The sequence below is a fragment of the Mustela nigripes genome, chromosome 6 (assembly GCF_022355385.1).
Source record: "Mustela nigripes isolate SB6536 chromosome 6, MUSNIG.SB6536, whole genome shotgun sequence".
NCBI lineage: Eukaryota > Metazoa > Chordata > Mammalia > Carnivora > Mustelidae > Mustela > Mustela nigripes.
In genome coordinates, this window is record NC_081562.1 from 135,767,554 (window position 1) to 135,795,548 (window position 27,995).

Consider the following 27,995-nt stretch of genomic DNA (forward strand, 5'->3'; position numbering starts at 1 on the left):
TTGTGGGTTTTGTTCCTAAGTGGGTATTTGTTTATTTTGGAGACAAACTCAAACTTACAGAAAAGTTGCAGGTACAGTGCACAGTACTTTTCATCCTAAGCCAGTTGAGAGAAGTTACTAATATCATGTTCCTTACTCTCATATACTTTAGTGTTTACTTCTTAAAGGCAAGGGTATTCTCCTGCATAATCACAACACCATCATCAAAGTGAGGAAATTAACATTAATACATTACTATTTAATTTTTCTACCCATTTAAGTTTCACCAGTTGTTCCAGTAACAATCTTAATAGCAAAAGGAGCCAGTTCAAGATAATACACTGCATTTACTTGTCATGTTTCTTTTGTAACCTTCTCTCTGGAATAGTTCCTTGGTCCTTTCTTGACTTTCATGACCTTGACAATTCTGAAGATTACAAAACAGTTATTTTGTATAGTGTCCTTCAGTTTGGGTTTCTCTGCTGTTTCCTTATGATTAGATGCAGCTTATGAATCTTCAACAGGAGTGATCACAGAAGTGATGTTTTGTGTACTCTTCTCATTGTGTTCTAGCAGGTGGTTCTGATTTGTTTGTCCCATTACTAGGGATGTTGCTGTGGCTCATTTGATTAAGATCTGGTATCTGGCAGGCCTCTCCCACTCTCAACTTACTTTTTCCCTCTGTAATCAATAAGTGCTTCATGAAGAGGTAAAGACTATATAGATATCTGTTCCTTCACCTAAATTTCAATTTACTCACATATTTACTCAGAGCAACTGTGGACTCATGAATTCTTGTATTATTCAATGGCTTACAATTTGTTACTATTATTTATTTTGAAGTCACAGTGTTCCATATTTCACCGGTGGGAAGCCCAGTCAAGCTGGATTCTATGGCTGTTGACAGATCCCCATCACTCCTCAGGGACTTCCTTACTTTGGGGCACAGAATGTTCCAGGCTCATTTTGTACATTCCTTACCCCAGTCCTCAAATCAGTCATTTCTCAACAAAAAGGCTTGGTTCTTTTACACTGAGAAACATTTTCAGAAATCAAGACTGGGCCTCTAAATACGCTCATAGTTGGATGTTTTCAAACCTTGTCGGTGGTCACAGCTAGAAATAATATAGTTGTGTGTATCTATGGATATCTATGGATACCCACATACACATACATATATTATATCCTTATTTGTGTGTTTACTTATATAAATAATTCCAACACCACTAGTTGACTCTACTTTCTACATTGATAATTTCCTTCTCTGATGATAAGAAACCTAGCTCCCACGATCGTTACCATACATTAATAATGCATTCAGTTTGCTTTCTGTTTGTCCACTTCATTTTTTTCCCTTACCTCTTTCCTTCTTTTGGGTTGTTGGAATACTTTTAGAGTATTCCATTTTTATTTCTTTGTTGGCTTTTTAGCTATATATCTTCCATTATTTTAGTAGTTACTCCAGTGACTTCAATATACATCTTTATATTACCACAATCTACTTAGAGTTTATATTGTACTACTTCACATAAAATATAGCAACATTTAATAATCATAGTTTTATTTACCACACTCCCAACTTGGTGAGATTTTTGTCATATCTACTATATGTACTTGTGTTATAAAACCCACAATACTATGTTATAAGCCGCATTATGCAATCCTATGCTTTTTCAAGAAACTAAGAAAATGGGTACCAGGGGCCCCTGGCTGGTTCAGTTGGTGGAGCATGTAACTCTTGATCTCGGAGTTATGAGTTCAAGCCCCACTTTGGGTATAGAGATTACTTGAAAATAAAATCTTAAAAAAAAAGGAAAAAAAAAGAAAATGTGTGTATTTTCTCCTGTTTACCCCTAAATTTACCATTTCCTGTGCTCTTAATTTCTTCCATTGAATCCAAGTTATCATCCGATGTCATTCACCTCCCACTTAAGAATTCCCTTAAGTATTTCTTATAGCACAACACACCAATTCTTAGCTTTTATCCATCTGAAAACATCTTTGTTTTTCTTCATTTTTGAAAGATAATTTTGTAGCATATAGAAGCTGGGTTAACAGCTGTACTTATTTTAGTACTTATAGGTGTTATCCAATAGTCGTCATGGGTTGGGTTTCCTAGGAGGTAGACTCTGAGGTGGAATTGAGCCAGCAGAATGTTTACTAAGGAGTCTCCTTGGTATCAAAACCTGTGGAAAGGAGAAGGAAGCAAGAGTAGTCAGAAGGAAAAATTGAGCTCTGATGCGTGTCCTTTGGTAGCCTCAGCCAACGCCCCGGGGGGAGATCTGGAGCAAGAATGGCCCTTCAGATTTGTCTTGCATTGGGCCAAGATGGTCAGGTCCCACCCTGATCAACCACTGGCTCTACAGTCCAGGAAGAGGCTTGATCTTAAGTCAGTGCTCTACAGTTGAGTCAATCCCTCCTAATGGGGCTGAAAATGGAAGGGTGTCTGCTGACAGCACTCCTCTCAGCTGGGGCAACGGGTTTTTCCACTGGTGTGATCTGGGTGTGTATCACAGACTTCTGGTCTCCCCTGTTTCTCGTGAGAAGTCTGCCTTTTTTGTGTTGTAGTTTCTCTCTAAGTAACATATAGGCCTTATTCTTCTCCTGACTCCTTTTTCCTTATCTTTAGAATCCAATAGTCAGTCATGTGTCTAGTGTTGTTTTCTTTGTATTTATTTTGTTTGTGCTTCACTGTCCTTGGATCCATTATTGTTTTTACCAAATTGCTAAGTTTTCAGCCATTGTTTCTTCAAATATTTTTTCTTCCCTATTCTCTTGGCTCCTAGTATTCTAATCACATGTATTAGACTGCTCGTGTTTAAGAAACCAGAGCTCTTTGAAAAATCCATTCATATTTCTTCTATCTTTTCTCCCTTTTCTGGAATTTGAACAATTTCCATTTATCTGCTTTCAAATTTACTGATTCTTGGGCATTCCCTAATCTGCCACTAAGCATATCTAGTAAGTTTTTCATTTTAGTTTCTGTATTTTTCACCTAGAATTTTCATTTGAGTCTGCTGTAGATGGAATGTGTCTCTCCCTGCCATTCACATGTTGAAATCCTAACCCCCAGTGTGATGGTATTAGAGGAGGTGGGGCCTCTGAGAGGTAATGAGGTCATGAGATGGAGTCTTCGTGAATGGTATTAGGGCCCTTGTACAAGAAGCCCCAGAGAGCTCCTTCTTTCTGCCAGGCAAGGACACAGTGAGAAGATGGCCAACTCTGAACCAGTAAGCAGAATGTCATCAGAGAGCAGACCTGCTGGCGCCCTGATCCTGGACTGCCCATCTTCCAGAAGTATGAGAAATAAATATTTGTTATTTAAGCCACCCAGGCTATGGTATTTTTGTTAGAGTAGCACAAACAGAGGAAAATGGACTTTTCATTCTATTTTGCTGCTGTTTCGCCATCTGTTCATTTATTAAGACTATATTTTCCCATAAGTTCTCATACATATTTATAATAGCTGCTTTAAAGTTTCTGTCTATAATGTACCATGTAAGGTTTAGTTTTCCTTGGTTGTTTTTTCCTTCTTGCATATGGGTCATATTTTCCCATTTCTTTACACATTTGGTTACTTTTATTGTATACTAGACATTAGAAATTATACATTGTAGAAATTCTGGATTCTGTTACATTGTTAAGAAGACTGTGATTTTTGTTCTAGCAGGGAGTTAAATTGGCTGGACTCAAACTCCTAAGTCTGTCTCCTCTGTTCTGGGTGATAGCTGAAATCTCTGCTTAATTCTTTCAGTTTCTAGTAGTCACTTTTTCTTTGTACTCTATGTGGTCTCTCCTACTGATGCATATTTCAGCAGCTGAACAAGAAATTCAGCAGAGATTATATGAGGATTTAGGTTCACAACCTCTATGACCTCCTCCCTCCTAGGATGCGCCCTTGCAGCTCCCCAGCTGCTCTTCCAGTCCTGAGCTCTATACTCTAACACCAATATTCAGTAAGGTTTTCATTCTGAGCCACATAATGGACTGGTGGACAACTTTGAGCAAAAACAACAAACTCAAAAACCACAATGGCGTAATTCTAATCTTTTAAAGGTAGACTCCTCAATATCTGCTTGTGTTTGGTCTCCATCCAATGCCTTCAGATAGTTGGTTTTTAACATTCCCAGCCAGACTCTATCATTGTTATCTGTAGGAAGATCAGCTTGACTGAGCTACACTACCATTACTTGAAGTCAAATTTCCCCATATATTACCATGGTGTTCCACACTGGAATCATACTTAAATCCTGATTTGTCTATATCAGTGTTGTAATTCATTTCCCTTGCATTGGTGCTACGTTTAGGAAGGGTCATAGATCATTCTATAAAACCAGAGCTAGCTATAAGGGGCTTTAAGACACGGAACTGGTGGCTTATTCCCCTCCCCCCAAGAAACTTAAGAGAGCAATGGTTAGAGAAACTGCTACTGACCTTCTCAACCTGAAGTGTTCAAGCAGGTGGTTTTCAAAACTCACCTTGAAGTTTCCCCAGTTCTGGCTGCAACTGTCTGAGAATAATGAGCTCTCCATTACATTGGCTCAAGGTTGCCTCTCATCAGTACTCTCTAGCCTGGGACCATACAACAAAGGGGAATCTAGCAAATGTAGCTCCTGGCTTCTCTTCAAAGGAAAGGAGACTTTAGAAGGGGTGGCGGTGATGCCAAGTTGACAATACAGAATCCAAACAAGGCATGTGACCCAAATTAGCCAAAGGCACAGGATGGAAAGGGAGCTGCAGAGCTTCTGGAAAAAAAAATTGCTAATAAACTAAACAAACAAACAAACAAAAAAAGAAAAATGAAAACAAAACAAAAAAAAACCCCAAAGACTCACAAGAAGAATGGTCCCTCTTCTTACAATGGATTTTTTTCATATGATTCTTGGAACAGAAGCATTGATCTTATGATTATGATGAGCCAGCTGAGATGGAAGCAAATATGGTGTCTGAAGCCTGTCCATTCTGGATATCCTGTTGTGAGAATAAGTGTTATTATTTAAGATTTTTTCAAATTGGTTTATTTTGTTACTTGCAGCAGATGCGGCACCTTATATAGATCCCAGAAGAAACCATTTAAAGGGGAGAAAGTGGTAGCCTTTAAGGAGTAAGACTTGGGGTAATGGGATGTGGTACGGTGCACGTTGGCTTTTAATCTATGTTTTGTGTTAGTTAACACTGTAAAGAAGATATATGCACTAATTAATTAATTATAAGAGACAATCTGACAACTCCTCTCCATCTCCACATCACAGTTTTCATGCTTAATGCTGATCTTAGCACAAAAGAAAATGGCAGCTAAATGCAACAGTTCTTTCCTGCTTTTATTTCAGGTGATCATCAGTTTTGGTTGCCTGTTGAAGAGCTTTCTGAGTGAACCCTATCTTTATCTGCCTCAATCTACTGTCTGTCACCAAAATTATCATTCTGAAGGGCAAATATGATCACATCTCTCTCCTGCTTAAAACCCCTAATTGGCTCCATTTTGTCTCTACAGGATAAAATGCAAATTCCATAATAGGGCATCTAAGACTCTTCACGATCTGACCTCTTGTGTTCTCTAATGCGTACATTCTACCTGTTTTGAAAATCTTGCTTTTCTCCACTCAGACATCCATTCTTTTGGAGTTTCTTTGCTTTGGAACACCCTTCCTAAATAACCCACTTTCAGCTACCTGTCCTGTGAAGATTTTTTTCTCCTTCAGTTCTCCTACGGTCTCTTGTTCAGATGTGTTGTAGATAGTTATGGCCTCCCATCAGCGTGAATTATATGACAGCTCAAAAACCAGCTACTAGAAAGTCTGGATGGAATCAGAACATCTCTTAAAACTGAAATTTTTTTGGTAACTCATTTGGTGATAAGATCTGAATTGAACTACTTATATTTATAATCTCAATTATTTATAATCTCAACTTATTCTACTTTCTATTAATATTCATTAATTTTGCTGCAGAAATATTAATGGGTTTCACTGCAGAGTGAAGCCTCAGATCCCACTGATAACAGTATGTAACAAATGGTATACATATCTCTACCTTATGCATCATTCTGAAAATGGCTACTGCAACGTGTTGCATCCCACAAATTCTTCTAGAACTTTACCACTTATCAAGAGGGGAGGTCTATTTTTACTCCCCTCTTGAAAATGGGAGTGATTTTATGAATAAAAGTAGTAGAAGTGACACTGCTTGACTTCCAAGTCTAGGTCGCAGAAGGTGATATGGCTTCTACCTATTCTCCATTCCACTCTCAAAATGCTTGCCCTTAGAACTCAGCCACCATGAAGTGATGAAGCTCAGTCATGTAGTGAGGCCACCTGTAGCTGTTCTAGCCCATAGCCCCAACCAAGATCTCAGTTACCAGTCATCATCAACGACTGACCAGCATCAACGACCAGACATAAGAATGAATTGACATTTTCAGGTGATGCCTATCCTTGATACTCAAGTGCCCCCACCTTGGCTGAGCAGAGCAAAGACAAGCTGACCCTGTCGGAGGCAGGCCCCTGGCCAGGGCGGCCTCCGCCATTAAAAGATGGCGCCTGGCTAGTTGCCAGGTTAGGATTGCCTCGTGAGACTAAGCGGAACGCCCAAAGAGGAAGTAAACAGCATTGGTTGCTAGCGAAGTTGTTTGTTTAGGTGCACAGCCTGATTCGCTCCCTCCTGTACCCTGCTCGCTGATTGGTCATGTAAGCGTATATAAGTGTGTAGACTTGCGGAAATAAAGAGAGAGAAGATGCATCCGAACCAGGCTTCTTGTCGTCCTTGCGGGTCGAGGGTGATAAATGGTGCCGGCACCCGGGAACTAAATAAAGGAATCTTGCAAGGTAATCCGCAGGAAAGCGGGGAGTAAAGGTCCGCAGGTAAGCGGGGACATTAGCCTCGTTCAAAAGTGGGAATTCCGCGGTAAAGCGGGGAGTAAAGGCCACGTTCAAAAGTGGGAATTCCGCGGTAAAGCGGGGAGTAAAAATAAAAAAACCGTGCAAGAGAGAAGTCCGCAGGTAAGTGGGGTAAAACCATGACAAAGGTGGTGGGAAACTTGTACAAGACCGCAACAAGAAGCAGGGCGGCCACAGAGCTGGGATTTTCTTATCGAAACCGCAGGTAAGCGGGGAAGGGACCACGATCAAAGTGGTGGGAATCTTGTACAAGTCCACAATAAGAAGCGGGACGGCCTTAGAGCTGGGATTTAGCGAGTCCTCAATAAGAGGCGGGGTGGCCATAAAACCGGGATTTTACAAGTCCGCAATAAGAAGCGGGGCGGCCTTAGAGCCAGAATTTAGCGGCGAGTCTTTAACGTCTGCGTCTGTTGTCTGTGTGTTCATAATGGGATCTGAAGTATTTAAAGTGCGGTTGGAAGGGTCTTTAGAAGACCTGCTGAAAGCCAATGGAACTTCACTAAAAGCAAAATCTGCTCGGGCCTTTTTGAATACAGTGGAAAAGGCGGCTCCATGGTTCCTAGATGAAGGCTTACTAAACATACCTCAATGGGACCACCTGTGATCCAGGGTTTGGCCCCTGTGAAACCTATTAATGCCTCGGGGCCATATCAACCTTTTAAGTTGCCCAGGTGCACCAATAACAGGGTATGGCCACCGGAGTGGTCTGGATGTCAGAGTACCTTGCGCTCAGTTTACATCAATGAAATGCATAGCTTTACATTCACTTCACACTTTCCTACTTATAAAAATAATACCTTTACAGGGTACAATTATTCCTTTCAAAATCCTAAGCAAGGCAATCCCTCCTCTCCCTTTGATGCATGGCAGGTCTGTAACTTGCTAGGAGCATGTACTGATATCTCAGCAGTGTCCATGTTAAATGGTGGCAAATTCCTCAACTGTTCTTATAAACAAAATGACTCTAGTACCTTTGAGACAACAGTTAATGTGTCTTGTCCCAATAATATTAATTATCAGCCCACTCCCATATGCGTCTGGCCACCGTTCCTTTTCCTCGTAACAAATGCTAGTGAGCTGAATGATACGTTAAATTGCACTAAGAACTGCTATCTTTCCCAGTGCTGGAATGTCACGGCCTTCAAGCTGGCTGTGATTATGCGTATCCCTACCCATGTTCCTATCCCAGTTTCCATTCCAGAGGACAAGTTACCGGTGGTGCTATCCAGAAAGAAGAGAGATTTTGGTATCACAGCCACTGTTGTGATAGCATTGTCTATATCGACAGCAGCTGCCATGGCAGCAGCAGTCTCGCTTGCTGCAACTATACCCACTGCAGAAGCTGTGAACACCCTTGCAGAAGGAACGGCGGCTGCCCTTCAAACACAGACTCAGATCAATGCACATCTGCAAGCAGGAATCCTGATAGTCAACCAGAGAGTGGATTTGGTTCAAGAACAAGTGGACATATGGGGGGCCCTATTGGGACTGGGATGTATAGTACCCTTCCCGGCAATTTGTGTAACTCACATAGCCTATACTAATATGAGTGACTTACAGGATGTCTCCCAACAGCTCTCCCAATACTTGCGGGGGAATTAGTCTGCAGAATTCCAAAACTATACTCAGCACCTGCTACTAGGCATAACAAGGATAAATAACACCAGAGTTGAGCTTGCAACCCTCCCAGAGATAATCAAAACATTGCAAGATGTGTTAACCTTTACGAAACAATGGGCTAGCATAATTGGTCTGATGACAATCCTTGTAGTGGGCTTGATTCTGCTAGTATTTGGAGGCGACAGCAACATAGGCTACAGCAAGCCATGGTGCAGGCCTTGTTAGCCATCGAGGCTGGAACATCCCCCCAAGTGTGGCTAAGTATGCTTAGTCAGTAATGGGAAATCTTCTTCCCATTACTGTAGTCAACGACAGGTAAGATTGGTGGGGGAATATACCAACCTAAGACAGGACGCAGATCATTGATATCTGACGTCTGATGACGAGTAAGGATATTCCCCGCCACTGACAACCTAAGACAGGCATGATCCCTGCCATAAAAGAAAAAAGGGGGAGATGTCGGAGGCAGGACCCTGGCCAGGGCGGCCTCCGCCATTAAAAGATGGTGCCTGGCTAGTTGCCAGGTTAGGATTGCCTCGTGAGACTAAGTGGAATGCCCAAAGAGGAAGTAAACAGCATTGGCTGCTAGCGAAGTTGTTCGTTTAGGTGCACAGCCTGATTCACTCCCTCCTCCTGTACCCTGCTCGCTGATTGGTCATGTAAGCATATATAAGTGTGTAGACTTGCAGAAAAGAGAGAGAAGATGCATCTGAACCAGGTTTCTTGTCGTCCTTGCGGGTCGAGGGCGATATGACCCCACGCCTTGACCAAAACACAGATTCATGAGAAAGATACATGTTTTTGTTTTAAGGCACAAAATTATGGGTAATGTTCTGCAGCCACAGTGATTGGAATCTCCTCCTATTACCTTGTAAAAATGTGAAATATTCTGAGTTCTAAAACCCATGAAAGGTTTCAGATAAGATCTGCAAACCAATATCATGTTTACATAATTATTTTTCTATAGAATTAGAAGTTCTTTGAGGACAAGAACCAAGTTTTCCTTTCTTTCTTTCTTTTTTTAAGATTTTAAGATTTTTAAGATATTCTCAACAGCTACCATTCTAAGATTGGGTAGGTCCTCAAGGCATTATCTATTGAAGTAATGTTGAATGTATAGATGAATGAAAAAATAAATACAGTTCCAAACATATGGTTATTTTGAAATAGTTTTTCAGTAGACTATACTTTCATTCAACTCAATCCATTGCTCGAAAATAACTTAGAATACCTTATTTTTATAACTGTTTTTTGTTTATGAATGATACAAAAACGTCATCAATTTTCCTAAGTTGTTTTTATCCAGAAGTGTTATCTTCTTTTTTAAACATTTATTTTAGAGACAGAGAGAGAGCACATGTGAGTAGAGCCAGGAGGAGGGGCGAGGGAGAGAGAATATCAAGCAGACTCCCCACAGAGCACAGAGCCTGACACAGGACTCAATCCCACAAATCTGAGATCACGCCTTGAATCAAAACCGAGAATCAGACGCTGAACCCACTGAGCCACCCAGGCACCCCCAGAAGTGTTATCTATTATGATTATGTACTTTATCCATCAAAACATGTTCCAAATTATCTTTGGCTGTTTCCAAAAGTCAAATGCATCCTTAAGGAAGAAGATTTCCCATTACTGAAGATAATCAAAGTAATTTGACGTAGACTCTCAAGGTTATACCCAAACAGGAGATCCCAATTTTTTTTAACAATGCAGTGTCAAAGTTAATGCAATATCTGGAAATAATGCACAGATGCAAAGATTGAAGCATTCATGTTGACAACTATGGAAGAAAAACACATTAATTTGGAGTGTAAGTTCTACCTTGCGTGACCAAAATATAAGTTTATTTCTCTCATGCTCATGTCATATATACATCATGTCACACATATACTTAACTACGTGAGGAAAGGGAATGAAGGTAGAGAGAAAATCCATAATGTCACAAAGACATGAATAGATAGGGTTGATTTGTTTTTTAGTGTTCCCGTCGGGAATAACAGTTCTAGCCCCCCTACTCCCCCCAATAGGGAATTGTATATGATGAAATCAGGAGATACAAGTGCTTCAGTTTTGCTACCCAACAACTGTCTGATCAGAATTTAATGGATCCTTACTGCCCTGCTTTACCCTCCCTCCCCCTGTTGTGTCAATGGCAGAAGCTGGGTTACATGTACATATGTTTCAGGACCATTCACACTCGGAGGAAATCTCTGTGAAAGCAAAAGTCATCAGATAAAAATAATATTAACCACAGTCTCTCAAAAAATGTCAAGAGGGGGACGAATCTTACAATCCATGGCACAACTTCTAATCTTTTCTTTCTCTTCTCTGGTGTTTCATGGAGTCTGGCAGGAACACTGCCTCCAGACCTCCTCCTTTTCTGTTGTATTCCTCCAAAAACCCCCTTTCTCATTCTCTTCCAGGCCCCCTTGCACACATAGAGCACCCTGTTCTTTTTCTGCCTACCCCTCTCATCTTCTCAATCTGGTATTTTCTCATCATGCTGCTTCCTCAGATCAATCGAACTGGCCTTGGCTGTATTAATTCCCTTCCTCATGCATTAACCTGGCCCCGTGCAATCCTGGGACCAGAGACAGTGCAGATGAAAAGAAACTCTCTTTTTCAAGGTGAGGAGGGGAGAAGCTATGAATCCTGAAATATGAATCTTTTTCCTTGTCATACCAACATCTTACAAGCAGAATTCCATTTCACTAAACAGCAATAGTATGATAAGTAACCTCAGCCAGACACTATCAGGATAGCATACAGTACAACATGACCCGCCCACGGATTCTAGATGAACAGTTCAAGGACCACACACTCACTGGTATCTTTTGCTGCAGGCCTGCGGGGGTGTGGATAAATTGATATTGATTTAAATGGATGTGTAAACCATGTCATGAAGAGCTATCTCATCCCTGGGGCAACCTCATTCCTGGGGTCCCTCTCTCCTTTCACTGAATGCCTCAGGTACCACTTTTCTAGGCTTCCAAGGGGGTTTAAAACCCCAGAAATTACCAAAGACCTAATAACGAAAGCCAAGTATCTACTCCTATATCCCCTTCTCCCTCTTTTGACTCTGAACCCCCAAATTTCTGGGGGTTGAAGGGTGGAGATGCTGCAGAGCAGAAATTCCCATTTATGATAAGGTTGCAAAACAAAACATGATACACTGAATTAAGTCTCAATTTCACGTAGAGAATGAATAATTTCTTAGTATGAGTAGGTCCCAAATTTTGCATGGGGCATACTTATACTTTAAAGAAAAGCATTCATTATTTATGTGAAGTTCAAATTTAGCTAGGTGTTCCCTTATGAGTTATGCCCAGAGATCTGTTAACCCTAATTTAGGACAATCAATGAGAAGAATACCAACCAGGAATGAATACGTTAGGCTTAAAAATGGGAATTCTTAGGTAGTGTCTTGAGTTGCCCATTAAAAATGTACCTGGAGGAACCTGGGTGGCTCAGTTGGTTAAGTGCCTGCCTTGGGTTCAGGTCGTGATCCCAGGACCCTGAGATGGAGCTCCGTTTCGGGCTCCCTGCTTGGCCAGGAATCTTCTTCTCCCTCTGCCCCTCCTCATGCACTCTCTCTCTCTCCCTCTCACACAAAAATAAATAAGTAAATAAATAATCTTTTTTAGAAAGTAACTAAAACATCAGAATATAAAAAAATAATAGTAAACTGTCTCTGGAAACAGCAGAATCAGACATAGAGTAGTAAGATGGTTAAGTAGCTGGAAATATTTTATTGGTGTACTAGAGAGAGATACTACGTCAGTTTGTCCATAAAGCGTAAATGATGCTATAGCCGTGTGGTACTTTCCTTGTGAGCACACCTTGTACAGATGAAATCAAAGTCTCCTCTCAGTTTCTGTAAAGGGTGATGGGAATTGCAAAGCTAACTGCTTATAGGAACACAAAAGTCCGGAGGAAATCTGTTTGGCCCGACTGAGAAGACAAAGAGATCAAAGACGCTAAACTAACCAGGCCCACCTGGAAAAACTCAGGGGTGAAAGGTAGGCCTTTCAGTGCTCAAAAGCCTATGAAGTTTTTGTCTTGAAAAACGCTAATATAGGGGCGCCTGGGTGGCTCAGTGGGTTAAGCCGCTGCCTTCAGCTCAGGTCATGATGTCCCGCATCGGGCTCTCTGCTCAGCAGGGAGCCTGCTTCCTCCTCTCTCTCTCTGCCTGCCTCTCTGCCTACTTGTGATCTCTCTCTGTCAAATAAATAAATAAAATCTTTAAAAAAAAAAAAGAAAAGAAAAACGCTAATATAGATTGAGTCGAAATGTGAAGACTTGCAGAGATAAACACAGTCTAGCCTGGTTTATTCTCACTTGCTCACCTTCAATACTGCTCATCCTCATAAGAAAAGAAAAAGCAGGCTCAGCCTAATGCTTCAGAGATTGAAACTAGTGCCGCGTAGCTTCCTGGGGGTTGAGCATTACTTTCAAAGCAAATACAGAATATGTTTACATCTCATTTAAAATGAAATTATAAACTACTTCGATGGGACACCTGGGTGGCTCAGTTGGTTAAGTTGCTGCCTTTGGCTCAGGTCATGATCCCAGGGTTCTGGGATCAAGACCAGCATTGGGCTCCTTGCTCAGCGAGGAGCTTGCTTCTCACTCTGCCTGCTTGTGCGCGTGCACTCTCTCTCTGACAAATAAATAAATAAAATCTTTTAAAAAAATAAAAAATAGGGTGCCTGGGTGGCTCAGTGGGTTAAAGCTTCTGCCTTCGGCTGAGGTCATGATCCCAGGGGCCTGGGATTGAGCCCTGCATCAGGCTCTCTGCTCAGTGGGGAGCCTGCTTCCTCCTCTCTCTCTGCCTGCTTCTTTGTGATCTCCGTCTGTCAAATAAATAAATAAAATCTTATAAATAAATAAATTAATTAAATAAAATTAAAAATAAACGACTTCGGTGAAATTAGCAAAAAGTACTAAAATGGGGATGCCTGGGTGGCTCAGTTGGTTAAGCAGCTGCCTTCGGCTCAGGTCATGATCCCAGCGTCCTGGGATCAAGTCCCCCATCGGGCTCCTTGCTCTGCAGGGAGCCTGCTTCTCCCTCTGACTCTGCCTTCCACTTTGTCTGCCTGTGCTCGCTCTCGCTCGCTCTCTCTCTGACAAATAAATAAATAAAATCTTAAAAAAAAAAAAAAGTACTAAAATGGTAGAACATATCTGCATGGATTATTAATTACTAATAACCAATTTATGAAACCAGAAGGTGTACCAGATCACTTGAATTTTATAGCAGACCTCCAGTTTACTTGTTTTGCTTTGCTTTTTAAAAAACTACAGGTCCCCCCTAAGATAGAGATCTCATTCAAGCATTCCTAAGCAAGGATTTTAGCTACCCAGGATGTGTGGAAGCAATGAGAGGCCCTTGGTTGGCCCCACTGTCGGAGTGGACCTGGGCTGTGCTAGTTCTGGGGGCAGCAGCAGCAGCCGTGGGCTCATAGGGGGTGACTCGGCTCCTGTGAGAGCAGAGCACCCTCTGCCCCAAACCAGAGAACACAGCAGGGGATCAAGGAGAGGCGCTCAGGGCATGAGTGAAACAGGGCGAGGTCTAAGGGATGGTGGTGCAGACAACAGCTAAGAGACTGTCCTGAGATGCCTCCTCTAGCAAAGTCCAAAACTTAGGCTCTTTTGCTGAAATACAACTTCAGAGTTGTGATGATGATTAATTGTATGTGTCAGCTGGACTGGGACATGGGCACTCAAATTAAATGTTATTTCTTGGTGTGCCTGTGAAGGTGTTTCCAAATGAGATTAACAGTTGACTTGGTGGGCCTGGTTCAGTAGATTGCCCTCCCCAAGTGGGTGGGTGGGCATTAACCAAACCCTTGAGGGTCTGAAGAAAACAGGCAGTGGAAAGAGGAATTCACCCCTTTGCCTTCCTCCCTGCCTGCTTGAGCTGGGACATCAGTCCTCTCCTGCCCTTGGACTGAGAGTTACAGCCTCAGCTCTTCTGGTTCTCTGACCTTCAGACTCGGACCAAGCTACACCTCTGACCTTCCTGGGTCTCCAGCTTCCAGAATTGGACTGTGGGATTCCTCCGCCTCCGGGCCAGTTCCTCAGTTCTCTATATCTGAGTCTGTATCTATATCCCCTATTGATTCTGTTTCTCTGGAAAGCCCTGATTAATATAAGAGTAAAAACAAGACTATTAAACATCACAGAGGGAAATAAACTTAGACCCACCCAACCTAGCGACCTCTTCCTGCACTTCCCCTCTCCCCAGCCCCTAATCTCAATTCCATTTCCCATTGTGCCTTCGGCGTTTTAGAAGTGATGGCCCACTGTAAACACAGCAGCTCTTTCTCATTTTAGCAGCTGACCGAGCTGTATACCACTGAAGGCAGGAGCAGTCTCCCAGAGACCTGTATTTCCTACATGGCCTAAAACCTAGAAGAAGCAAGTGTCTTGCACATAAGCAGGAGTTTCAGTGAATTAATGAAAACAATCTCCAAATTGCTAATATTAACAACACTTACTAGCATTGTATTATTAATCTCAAAAACAAAACCAAATTGGATCACTGGGAGATCATCCTGCCTTTACAGTTCTCCCCCAGACGCCTTGAGAATGAGACTGAGCACAAGGTCAGGGGGGTGAAGGGCAGACTGCATTCTCCTGAGCTATGGGTTTGGCCCCTTTTACCAGCCTTAAATTAGCCATAAGAAAAATGAATGACAGTCCTATCAGCATGCTATACACTTTGGGGAAAAGAACAAATGAAATCATATTGACAAAATAGGTCTCCTTTTTCTCTAGAATTGTTCATTTGATCTTTATCCCAAAGCTTCTTTGACATGATTAACCAAAGACTGAAAACTGAAGATATGAGACACACAAAAGCCTATTAGATTATCTAGTCCATTTTTTAGGCCACATGTACAATTACGTGTTCCCTATAGAAATATTTTCTAGAACTTTGTCTGTCCCTTTCCCAGTAGACTTCTCTGAATGTCTTAAAGTCTTTTCTGGGGAGCGTGTTCCATTTAGGCTCATCTTAGACACCTGACAGTTTTTCTGAAGCTTCTATTTTCATTTGTCGTATTTAAATTTTGCCCCATTACTCCTACTTAGGCCCTTTTCCCGTCACCATATTGTAGATAGTTTTCATATTCCATTTTAGGCATAATTTAACCATGCTTCACACATTAACTTGAGTAGACAGTATATGGTATAAATTACACACAACAGCGATGTGTGAAGACATTCTGTGGTGAATAAATTAAAGCATTAATTTCAGACATATCAAACTAACACTTTTTAAATTTGTGGTTCCTATAATTTTGAGGCCTGTTTCTAAAGTCTCTACAGTGGGGGAATTAAATGGAAGAGATTCTTCTAAAACTTCTCCTTTCATTTCATAGGTTGGAGATCAGCCATTCCCATGAATATTGAAAAGAGAAAGAATTTTTTTTTTTTTTTAAAGAACTTAACACAAAGGTCCTAGTCAGATTTAAGGAGATGTTGCCATTCAGACATATAGGTGAAAAAAGATGAGGTTTAGGAACTCTCCCGACATCGTCACCAACAATCTAACAGTTAAGAGAACATTAAGGAAGAGGAGTTTATTGCTCACAGAGTATATGTGAAACTGGGTGCGATGAATCTGAATTGTGCACGTGTTTATAGTATGAGAAGAAGATTTTAAAATAAAAGAGCCTAACCCCAATTTTTTTTTTCATTATCAAGGATCTATTTATTTGACAGAAAGAGAGAGAGATCACAAGTAGGCAGAGGGACAGACAGGGGTGGTGGGAAGCAGGCTCCCTGCTGAGCAGAGAGCCCAATGCTGGACTCGATCCCAGGACCCTGGGATCATGATCTGAGCTGAAGGTAGAGGCCTAACCCACTGAGCCACCCAGGTACCCCCTAACTCCAATTTAACCAAAATTCCTCTGTGTGAAAAGGAAAACTTTCCCAGCACAGGCTCTCCAGCACAGGAAACCTGGGGTTTCTGGTTTCCACAGATGACACAGAATCGCCGAATGGACAAGGATCTGGTACCAAAACACATGTGCACACAATTCCTTTTAAGTAGTGAGATTTGAGAAGAATCAAATTTATCCTTGCTCCCAATTTTAGTTTTCACCATAGTATTTAGTACGTCTACATCATTTTTTAGTTTATTTATTGTCTGTGTCCTCTGGCTCTCACCTAGAATCTAAGCTCCACGAGGACAGAAATTTTTTGTTTTTGTCTTGTTTTCTCCTATACCCCCATGCATAGAACACTGCCTGACCCACAGCATGCAGTTAAGGATTGGTTAAAGGAAGTCACTAATTTGGCACTGACTTCTCCATTTACAGAGTCAGACAGAAAAATAGCATGCATATTCTCTGCTAAAAAGAACTAGATCCCCCCCCCCCCAAATTGTTCTACTATGGGGAGAAATTTTTTAAATTCTTGAGGGTAGGCTTTGAGATAGTATTTGTCCTTAAAATATAACCTCGGAAGTATCTCAAATCTGACCAGGTAATTATGGTGCTAAACATGAGGCTCCATGAAGCCAGTGGGAGTGTCGGATTTTTCTCTCCATGTCAGCACATGACACAGACCTGGAATGAGAAATAAATAAGATCGGTTGGAATAGCTAACCTAGATTGTGCTAGCCACTGGTCTAAGCACTTACAGGCATTAATTCATTTATTTTGTACGATAGTTCTACCTGGGGGCACAATTCTTATTCCCAGTTTCTAGACGAAGAACATTAAAGCCTAAGAGAAAAAATAACTGCCAGATATCACTGTATTGTCCATCGGCTCCAAACCCACCCTCCTTTGCCAGGTTTTGTGAGCTGGGACTGGCCAAATATTGTGTCAATAGAGGGCACCAGAGGGACATGCCAGGAAGACCCTCCCCTCCAGGCCCTGACCCTCCATGTTTGTTCTTCCATCAGGAGAAACCAGAAGGCAGCTTGGAGGAGTCCCAGCTGTACCTGGGGCCACACTGTCCTCCCCAGCGGCTTCTGCAGCACAGCTCTGGTCCTACCTTCCCCACCAGCAGGCTGCATGTTCCTGAGGTATCCACAGCTTCTCTGAGGAGGACTGACTCCCACCCTGGCCCTTAGTTCCTTTATTGTCTCCTTTCTTCAGCCAAGAGGTAGTGGTTGGCACACAACTTTTACTCCTGTAACTAGTCAGTCCCCTTCTACTAGTGAGCAAGTCTTCATATTAAATTGTCCCTAGATAGAGTGCTGGAAGGATACTCTATTATTTCAGACCCCAAATAGTCCCAAGACTGTACCACTAGGAAGCAATCAAGCTGGACTTCAAACCCAGTAAGTCTGATACCAGAGGGACACTCCAAATATGATGTTACAGTCTCCCGTGTTTGGGATAGAATCTGGATTAACTCCGCCCCCAGCCTGGACCCTCTAAGGCTGCAAAAATGAGAACTGCAATACAGGAAAAGCAGGCTCCCGACTGAGCAAGGAGCCTGATGCAGGACTTGATCCCAGGACCCTGGGATCATGATCATGACCTGAGCTGAAGGCAGACACTTAACTAAGGTGGCGCCCCTCAGATCCCTTTTATATGCAGAGTTTCACCACCAAACAACTCTGTAGAGTTAAGGCATATGCTATCATTCCTATAAAGAAACTGAAGCCCACAGATATTAACATTTTACACAAATACACTCAAGTCTTCCAACTTCCAGCCAGAACTTGTCTATAATATCATGATCTTGTCTTGAGGTTTAGTTACTCTGGAGGCCAACTGGAGTGTGAGACCAAATAATGGATCTCCAAAAGATCCATGTCCTAATTCTCAAAGCCTGTATGTATAACCTTATATGGAAAAGGGAACTTTGCAGATGTGATTAAATTAAGGGGAGAGAGGAGTGATCCTAGATAATCAGAGTAGCCCCTAAATGCCATCATAAGAGTCCTCATTAGACAGGGACAGAGAGAGACCTCATGCATATACAGGAAATGATGTAGTGAAGATGGAGGCAAAGATGGGAATGATGTGGCCACAGGCCAAGGAATGCCAGTAGCCTCCAGAAGCTGGAAGAGAAAAGGCACAGAAAGAAATAAGGAACACTTCTCCTCTAGAACTTCTGTAGGGAACACAGCCCTGCTGACACCTGACAATAGCCCAGCTTTACTGACTTCCAATTTCTGGCCTCCAGAACTGTGAGAGACTAAATTTCTATTGTTTTAAATCACCAAGTTTGTGATAAGTTCTTACAATATCTCCAGGGAGCTAACATACTGATAAACTCAAGTTTAAAAGAGAAGTGTATACAGATAGAAAATAATTTCTAAACATGACATAAATAGGTTTATAAAATTAGTTTCATTAAAATAAAGGAGGCTGGGCACCTGGGTGGCTCAGTCAGTTAAGCCTCTGTCTCTGGATCTGGGGTCAGGTCAGGATCTCAGGGTTGTGAGATCAAGCCCTGTGCTGAGCTTGGACTGAGCATGGAGCCTGCTTGAGATTCTCTCTTCCTCTCACTTTGCCGCACCCTCACCCAAATGCTCACAGACACACTCATTCTCACTCTCATTCTCTCACTCAAAAAATAAATAAAATGAAGGATATTTAGAATATGCAGAATGGGGACACCTGGGTGGCACAGGTGGTGCCTGAAGCCTCTGCCTTCAGCTCAGATTATGATCCTAGGTTCCTGGGATCAAGCCCTGCATCAGGCTCCCCGCTCAACAGTGAATCTGCTTCTCCCTCTTCTTCTGTCTCTCCCCTCCCCAACCCCTGCTGGTGTTCCCTCTTGCTCTCCTTTCTCAAATAAATAAATAAAATCTTATTTTATTTTCTTTTTTTTAAAGATTTTTATTTATTTTTTGACAGAGAAAGACACAGGGAGAGAAGGAATACAAGCAGGGGGAGTGAGAAAGGGAGAAGCAGGCTTCCTGCTGGGAAGGGAGCCCAATGCAGGGCTTGATCCCAGGACCCCAGGTGGATCATGACCTGAGCCAAAGGCAGATGACTGAGCCACCCAGGTGCCCCAGCAAATAAATAAATAGAAACTTAAGAAGAAAAAAAAAGAACATTGAGAATAAAAACACAAACTACATAGAAAATAAAATCTTCTAAAATTGAATCAGGGAGAAATAGAAAATATGAATAGCCCAATTACTAGTAACAAAATTGAATTGATAATCAAAAAAGTTCCCAACAAACAAGACTCCAGGAAAAATGTTTTCACAGGTAAATTAAACCAAACATTCTACAAGGCCAACATTCCCCTGATACCAAAACCCAGACAAAGATGCTACAAAAGAAGAGAAAGAAAGAAAACAATAGGCCAATAACCCTGATGAACATAGATGCAAAAATCCTCAATGAAATATTAGCAAACCCCACTCAACACTACAATAAAATGATCGTTCACTATGTTCGAGTGGAATTTATTCTGGGGATGCAAGGATGGTTCAATATCTGCAAGTTGATCAACATGACATCCCACATTAAGAAAATGAAGGATAAAAGTCATATGATCATCATAATAGATGTGGAAAAAGCATTTGACCAAATTCAACATTCGTTTATGGTAACTCTCAAAAAAGTGGGTTGCAAGGGAACAAACCTCAACATAATAAAGGCCATATGTGGAAAAACCCATGGCTAACATCATACTCAACATTAAAATCTGGAAGCTTTTCATTTAAGCTCAAGAACAAGACAAGAATGTCCATTCCCTTCACTTCTATTCAACATAGTACTGGAAGTCCTAATGACAGCAATCAGGGAAAAGAAATAAAAAGGCATCTGAATAATTAAGGAAGAAGTTAAACTGTCACTGTTTGCAGATGACATGATACTGTACATGTAAAACCCTGAAGATCCCACCAAAAAACTATCAGAAATAGTTACATTACTTACATAATTCATTAAGAATTCCATAAAATTGCAGGATGCAAAACCAAAATACAAAAATATCTTGTGTTTCTTTTTTTTTTTTTTTTAAGATTTTATTTATTTATTTCAAAGACAGAGATCACAAGCAGGCATAGAGGCAGGCAGAGAGAGAGAGGAAGGGGAGCAGGCTCCCTGCTGACGGAGAGCCTGATGCGGGGCTCAATCCCAGGATCCTGGGATCATGACCTGAGCCAAAGGCAGAGGCTTTAAGCCACTGAACCACCCAGGCACCCCATATCTTGTGTTTCTATACACTAATAACATAGTAGCAGCAAAAGAAATTAAGAAAATAATTCCACTTATAATTACATCAAAATGAATAAAATACATAGGAATAAACCTAACCAAGGAGGGGTGAGACCTATACTCTGAAAACTATAAAATATCGATGAAAGAAACTAAAGACAACACAAATAAATGGAAAAATAGTCCACACTCATGGACTGGAAGAATTAATATTGTTAAAATGTCCATATTATCCAAAGCAATCTACAGATTCAGTGCAATCCCTATCAAAATACCAATAGCATTTTTCACAGAACTAGAAAAAACAATACTGAAATGTGTATGGAAAGATGCCAAATAGCCAGAGGAATCTTGAGAAAGACAAAGCTGGAGTTATCACAATCCCAGACTTCAATATATACTACAAAGCTATAGTAATCAAAACAGTATGGTATTAGCCTAAAAATAGACACATAGATCAATAGAACAGGCTGAAAGCCTAGAAATAAATCCATACTTACATGGTCAATTAATCTATGACAAGGGAGGCAAGAATATACAGTAAGGAAAAGACAGTTTCTTCAACAAATGGTGTTGGGGAAAAGGGACAGCTATACACTAAAGAATAACACTGGACCACTATCTCACACCATCTACAAAATAAACTCAAAATGGGTTAAAGACCTAAATGTGAGACCTGGGACCATAAACTCCTAGAAGAAAACATAAGCAGTAATCTTTCTGCTGTTGTCTTAGCAACATTTTTCTAGATATATCTCCTCAGACAAGGAAAACAAAAGCAAAAGTAAACTGTTGGTACTACACCAAAATGAAAGTCTTTTGCACAGCGAAGGAACCCATCTACAAAATGAAAAGGTAACCTGCTGAACGGGAGAAAATATTAGCAAATGATACATCCAATAAGGGATTAATATCCAGAGTACATAAAGTATACAACTCAGCACAAAAACAACAAATAATCCAATTTAAAAACGGGCAGAGGCACTGAATAAACATTTTTCCAAAGAAGACATACAGATGGTCAACAGACATATGAAAAGATGTACAACATCACTCATCACCAGGGAAATACAAATCAAAACCAAACAAGTTATTACCTCACACCTGTCAGAATGAATGAAATTGAAAACATGAGAAATAAGTGTTGGTGAGGATGTGGGAAAAAAGGAACCCTTGTGAACTGTTGGTGGCAATGCAAACTGATGCAGCTTGGAAAACAGTACAGAGGGCCCAAAATATTGAAAACAGAATCACCATATGATGCAAAAATTCCATGACTATGTATTCATCTAAAGAAAATAAAAATACTAATTTTAAAAGACATATGCACTCCAATGTTTATTGCGGTGTTATTTACAATAGCCAAGATATGGAAGGAACCCAAATGTCCACGCATAGATGAAAGGATAAAGCAAATGTGGTACAGATATACCATGGAATATTACTCAGCCATAAAAGAGAGATATGTTGGGGTGCCTGGGTGGCTTAGTTGTCTGCCTTCAGCTCAGGTCATGATCCCAGGGTCCTGAGATTGAGCCCTGCATCTGGCTCCCTGCTTGGCAGGAAGCCTCTTTCTCCCTCTCCCAATCCCCCTGCTTGTGTTCCCTCTCTTGCTGTTGCTGTCAAATAAATACATAAAATCTTAAAAAAAAAAAAAAAGATATGTTGCCAGGTACAACAACATGTATGGATCTGGAGGGTATAATGTTATGTGAGATATGTCAGAGAAGGACAAATAGCATGTGATTTCACTCACATGTGGAATTTAAAAAATGAACCAAACAGACAAAAGAAAAAAAAAAAAAAGAGAGAGAGAGAGAAAGAAATAAAAGAACAGATTCTTAAGAACAGAAAACAAACTGGTGGCTGCCGGAGGAGAGGTGGGGGTTGGGAATGGGCGAAACAGATAAAAGGAATCAAGAGCATACTCACCTTGAGGAGCACTGAGTAAAGTATAGAATTGTTAAATCATTATAGTGTACACCTCAAACCAATATAACACGGTACGTTAATACACTTCCATTAAAATAGACAAAAGCAAATGTACAAGAATATCCATCAACAATAGAATGGATAAAAAAAAAAAAACTGTGGTAGATTTAGATGATGAAATAACACAGGGCAGGGGCGCTTGGGTGGCTCAGTGGGTTAAAGCCTCTGCCGTGGGCTCAGGTCATGATCTCAGGGTCCTGAGATCGAGACCCGTGTCGGGCTCTCTGCTCACCAGGGAGCCTGCTTCCTCCTCTCTCTCTGCCTGCCTCTCTGCCTACTTGTGATCTCTGTCAAATAAATAAATAATATCTTAAAAAAAAAAAAAAAGAAAAGAAAACACACGGCAATGGAAAAGAGTGAACCGTCCCTCTAGCCAACATGAATGAATCTCACATACAGGACGCTGACCAAAAGAAGCCTGACACAAAACAGAAAGTTCAAGAACAGGTACATATGGAGGTATGGTGACAGAAGTTAGAACTGTGGTTTCCCTAGGGGATTATCTGGGGTAGGGGGGCCACAGGGGAGCCTGCTGCTGGGCTGGAAATGTTCTGTATCTTAATCTGGGGGGAGGGAGTTTACACAGATGTATACCCAAGTAAAGGGAATTGAAGTGTACACACCATATTTATATTCTTTACCAAATATAAATTAGATCTTAATAAAAAAGAACATTAAATATTTATTTTAAAGAAACGACAGAAATGTAGAAATGTAGAAATGCATCACATTTAAGATAATCACAAAACCAGTATACCATTTTGAAGTTTCACTAAAAAAAGAGTTTTAGGATGCCTGTGTGGCTCAGTTGGTTAAAGCGGCTGCCTTTGGCTTTGGTCATGATCCCAGCATCCTGGGATGGAGCCCCGAGTCAGGGTCTCCTCAGCAAGAAGTCTGCTTCTCCCTCTCCCACTGCCTGCCACTTCCTCTGCTTGTGCTATCTCTGTGTGTTTTTGTGTGTCAAATAAATAAATAGAATCCTTAAAAAGAAAAAAAAAAGTTTTAGGATTTTCCTCATTTGCAAATTCCTCTTGGTAGTAATATCTACCAACCTCATATAGCAACTAAGAGTATTAGATAATGTAAAAATATCAATGCTATAAGGTAATATTTGTGGAGCCTTCCAAGATACCATTTTCACTTAAGTAATCTCTTAGAAATACAACTTCCATTCTTCTAAAACACAGTAAGTAAAACCCATAAAGTAAATGAAAGAGGAACTTGAGTTAGGCCAGCAACAAATTGATAAATTGATAATTGGTACTAAAGTAGATCTGCCCACTCTTTCCATGACCCTTCTGATAGGCAATTCTCATTCAACTGAAAAGTTAATGTTTATCCTAACATTAAATCTTCCTGAAGGATTCCAGAATCTACCTGGGACAAAATACTCAATTCCAGAAACTCCAATTAAAGATTTATAAAGTTTCAAGCCCAATAATACCATCCTGCTTATCTCCTTTTTGAAAGTTATTAATAAAACAAACAAGGTTGCAGTTGTCTCTCTGTATATAAATAGCATGGATCAAATCATAATTCCTATAAATCAGAGCTGTCCAGTGTGGTAGCCACTAGCCATATGTGGCTACTGAGCACCTGAAATTTCACTAATCTGAATTGATCTGTCTGTCCTCTAAGTAAAATATACACATCATCTTCAAAATTTCATACAAAAATGAACATAATATATCTCATTCATATTTTTATATTGATTACATGTCAAAATGATAGTATTTTTAATACACTGGGTTAAATAAGGTATACTACAATGAATTTAACCAGCTTATTTTTAGTTTTTCTAATGTGGCTAACAGAAAACTTTAAATTCTTTATAATGGCTGGCATTATATTTCTATTGGACAGCAGAGATCTAACTAAAGATGGAAAGTTCATAATGCTATTTCTCTTAAGACAGAGTTTTCAAAAGAGTTTTAAGAATTAGGATGAAGCTTGCTTAAATGTTTTCTGGCCAAATTACATGTCTTTACCAATAATTAAAATCTATGTTGAATCTTCATAATCAACTGAGTTTTTGTATTCTCATCTGATGTTTGAGCCCCATGAAGCCACAGGTTATTTAATTTCCCTGAGCTTTAATAATATGTAATATGTAAACCTATAGTTCTAAAACATTTCAGGGCTTTGTACTATTGAGGCAGAGAAATGACCTCCAGAGAAATAATCTCCAACCTGACTTTCCAGGATGCCCCAATACAAATGATACATTCAATTCACCAAAAATGCTATTAAATGAACTGTGTTCTCCTAAATTCATATGTTGAAGCCCTAACCCCCAATATGACCATATTAAGAAGTGGGGGCTTTGGGAAATAGGTTTAGATGAGGTCCTGAGGATGCAGTGCTAATAGATTAGTGTCCTTATAAGAGGAGGAAAAGATCAGAACTCTCTGATGTGAGGACACTGTGAAAAAGCAGCCATTTACAAACCAGGAAGAGAGCTCTCACCAGGAACTGAACCTGCCAGACCTTCATCTGGGACTTCTAGTCTTCAGAACTGGGAGAAAATAAATTTTGATAGTTTAAACCACCTAGTCTACTGTATTTTGTTATGGTAGTTCAAGCAACAAACACAGATACCCACTGCTTAAAGCAATCTCTCTCTCTTTTTTTTTTGACAGAGAGAGATCACAAGTAGGCAGAGAGGCAGGCAGAGAGAGAGGAAGGGACGCAGGCTCCCTTCTGAGCAGAGAGCCCAATGCAGGGCTTGATCCCAGCATCCTGGGATCATGACCTGAGCTGAAGGCAGAGGCTTTAACCCACTGAGCCACCCAGGCGCCCCACAAAGCAATCTTTTTTATTAAATATCATAATTAATCTTTATCTAAGGCTATGAATACGTACTTTTGTTATATAAAGGCATAGTGACTTGCACAATGTGAAAAATAAAAAATAAATATTTGTTAATTTTCTCTGTGTTTTTAGGACAGGTCTGACCCATGGCCTCTGTAGACCAACTCACTCATAGACCACCTTTGCCGAGCCAGGAAAAAGGGTCAAGGAAAATTATTACTATCTAAAAACATTGTTACTTCAAAATATTTCATTCTTGGGGTGCCTAGGTAGCTCAGTGGTTTAAGCCTCTACATTTGGCTCACGTCATGATTTCAGGATGCTGGGATCGAGCCCCGCATCGGGCTCTCTGCTCAGCGGGGAGGCTGCCTCTCCCTCTCTCTCTGCCTTCCTCTCTGCCTACTTGTGATCTCTCTCTGTCAAATAAATAAATAAAATTTTTAAAAAAATATTTCATTCTTAATTATATAAAAAATATTTTCTTCAATACATGGAACTTATATTTCTATTCTAACTGAAAATGCAAAGGTGTTCATCTCTCCCCTAGAGATTTTCTTCCTGGTGTGACACCTGCAATGATTTCACCAGAGTTTAAGCATAATAAAATCTCATTTTATGCTCCAAGGCAGGAACGATCCTAAATGTTCCTCAACCAGTATAGTATGCAACCTTGTGGTTTTAGGGAACAACATTTAAGTAAACATCACAAAAAAGAAAGGGTCCGAGCCTAGATAACAAAATGGTATGTTTGTTTCTTCAGAAACATTCAAAACATCATGAGATGTGTACGGCCTGACTTTGAAGAAAGAAAGGGAGAGGTAAGGAAGAGAACCAAATAACATAGTGGATTTAATCCCTTTTTATCACTTTAATCCCTTTTGCTACCTTTTGGAGCTCCAAGGGGTCTAAGTTATTCCAAGAAAACTATACAAAATTTTGTGTGTCCTCTACATATTTTCTGGGAGAAGGACCCTTAGGTTTGAACATAATCTCCAAGGAAACAATGACCCAGAAAAGGTTAAGAACCTCTTGTTTAAGGTTTGTTTAATAAAAGTGAATGGACATTTCTCCTCACACCTGGTCAGGTAGAACACCCAGCCTCCTCACTTGCAGCATACTGCCTTACAAAAAGACCTTAGAAGGTATACCAGGCTTGCTTCCACTATCTGATTACCTTATTCCTTGGTTTTGTTTCCTGGTGTTGTGTATCCTAGCTGCCTTCAGCTTCCCCCTTGCTCAAAGTTGTCCTATTCGTGTATCCCAGTTAAACAGAGGTACTGTCTCCTCCTCTGAGTGTGACCTGTGATGAAATGTATCGCATTTATCAACATACTCTTTTCCCTTATTCCTTGCCACTCTTTTAGGGCCACGTGAGTTTGCCACCCGGCTGAATGCATTGTCCATCTCTTTACTCTCTTTTGTATTTAGGTCTAGGGACGGTCAGTTTGGTGAGGTACTTTTAAGCATGTCAGATTACCGTCCTGTACTGCCATTCCCAGGTGGTGTAAAATTCTCTTCCATTCCCATCCTAAAGAGGTTCTAAGAAGGAAATGGCGTGCTCCTAGCTCCCCAGAGAAGAATGTTATATAAAAGTAATAAAAGCATTGTTGCTGTCAATTATTTTGGCACTATTACACCAGGTGGCAGAGTCCCCCCCCCCCCCCCGCCCCGCCCGGCACCTGCCATGGCCGTTTCTTCTCTAAAGTCAGCAAAGCCATCGAGCACCCACTGACGTTGCACCCCTTGTTCCTTCCACCCGCTCCAAGCCCCACATTCCAAGTTGTCTCCTAGAATATAACTCCGGATCCTTCTACCACCCTCTTTGTTGGTGAAGAAGAATTGAAGCTCACTCTTTTCTATACTCTTCTTACCAGTAAATTCTCAAATCTCTTCGTTTCCTGGCAGAGCGCGGAGGGTAAGTTGTGTGTGTGTGTGTGTAATTTGTGTTTCCTAAAACTTGCATGAAGCCCGTGAGTGTGTAGTGTGTGTGTGTTTCCTAAAACTTGCATGAAGCCCGTGAGTGTGGCCCTCCGACATCCTGCCTCTCAAGGCAAGGAGTGGGCTGGCCGGAGGGTCCCCGACACCCAGCACTACGTATAACAAGCTCGGCCCCGGGAAGCGGTGGCGACAGGCAGGCGAGCTCGGGGCCGAGAGCCGGGCCCCAAGCAGCAGCGCCCCGACCCCCCGACCCCCGCGTCCAGCCGAGCCCGCAGTCCCCGCGGGAAGGCCGGCCGGCCGGGCCGAGGGCGCTGCGCCGCGGCCTCCGGCTCCTCTTCAGGGCGCCGCGCGTCCAGGCCGGTGGGTGGCGGTTGCCCGGGCCCCCGGGGATGGCGGCGGCCGCGCTCCGCCAGCAGGTGGCCCCGGGGTCCCGGCGGCGCCGCCTCCTCCCCGGTGCCCCTCCTCCCGCGGGGGCGGTCAGCGCCCCGACCCGGCTCGCACCCCGCCGCCGCCACTGCCGCCGCCGCCGCCGCCGCCGCCCTCGGCCCGCCCGCCGCGTCCCCGGGGCCGCGCTTGTTATACGTAGTGCTGGGTGTCGGGGACCCTCCGGCCC

The 27,995-nt window shown here is 41.6% G+C and overlaps 1 long non-coding RNA gene across 1 annotated transcript in view; it reads right to left on the reverse strand.

Moving 5' to 3' along the window:
• Positions 1 to 217: 217 nt before the first annotated feature.
• LOC132020164 (uncharacterized) overlaps positions 218 to 27,995 on the reverse strand; it is a 28,565-nt gene continuing 787 nt past the window's right edge. The window contains exons 2-3 of the long non-coding RNA XR_009404943.1: positions 4,815 to 4,950; positions 218 to 2,165 (exon numbers count right to left, since the gene is read on the reverse strand). This is a non-coding gene — a long non-coding RNA (uncharacterized LOC132020164). The remainder of the gene's footprint in view (positions 2,166 to 4,814; positions 4,951 to 27,995) is intronic.